The sequence below is a fragment of the Penaeus monodon genome, chromosome 34, assembly GCF_015228065.2.
Source record: "Penaeus monodon isolate SGIC_2016 chromosome 34, NSTDA_Pmon_1, whole genome shotgun sequence".
NCBI classification, from domain to species: Eukaryota; Metazoa; Arthropoda; class Malacostraca; order Decapoda; family Penaeidae; genus Penaeus; species Penaeus monodon.
In genome coordinates, this window is record NC_051419.1 from 15,393,756 (window position 1) to 15,394,035 (window position 280).

At 36.8% G+C, this 280-nt stretch overlaps 1 protein-coding gene across 1 annotated transcript in view; it reads left to right on the top strand.

Annotated features, from left to right (window-relative positions):
- Window positions 1-280, top strand: part of LOC119594921 (PDF receptor-like) — a gene marked incomplete at its 5' end in the record, with an annotated part of 54,622 nt that overhangs the window by 12,385 nt on the left and 41,957 nt on the right.

The following is a 280-nucleotide window of genomic DNA, read 5'->3' on the forward strand; positions in this document are numbered from 1 at the left end:
CATATATGTGTATGTGCTCGCTGGTGCATGTGTATTTATGTGACCAAAATAAACCGCATCAATAATTAGTCGAAACATTCTACCCATTAATTATTAAGTTTTCCTTTTATCACAATTTTTTCGCAAATTTCAGGGGTATTCCTTGACGTTTTTTTTTCTCTCTGTCATCGTCACCTGTGTTAAAAAGGGGGAGAGAGGGAGAAGTAAACAAAGGAAAAACGAGCGAGATAATTTCCCTTTCTCTGAGTTTCTTTGCTTGAAAGAACTTGCAATCCCTGGA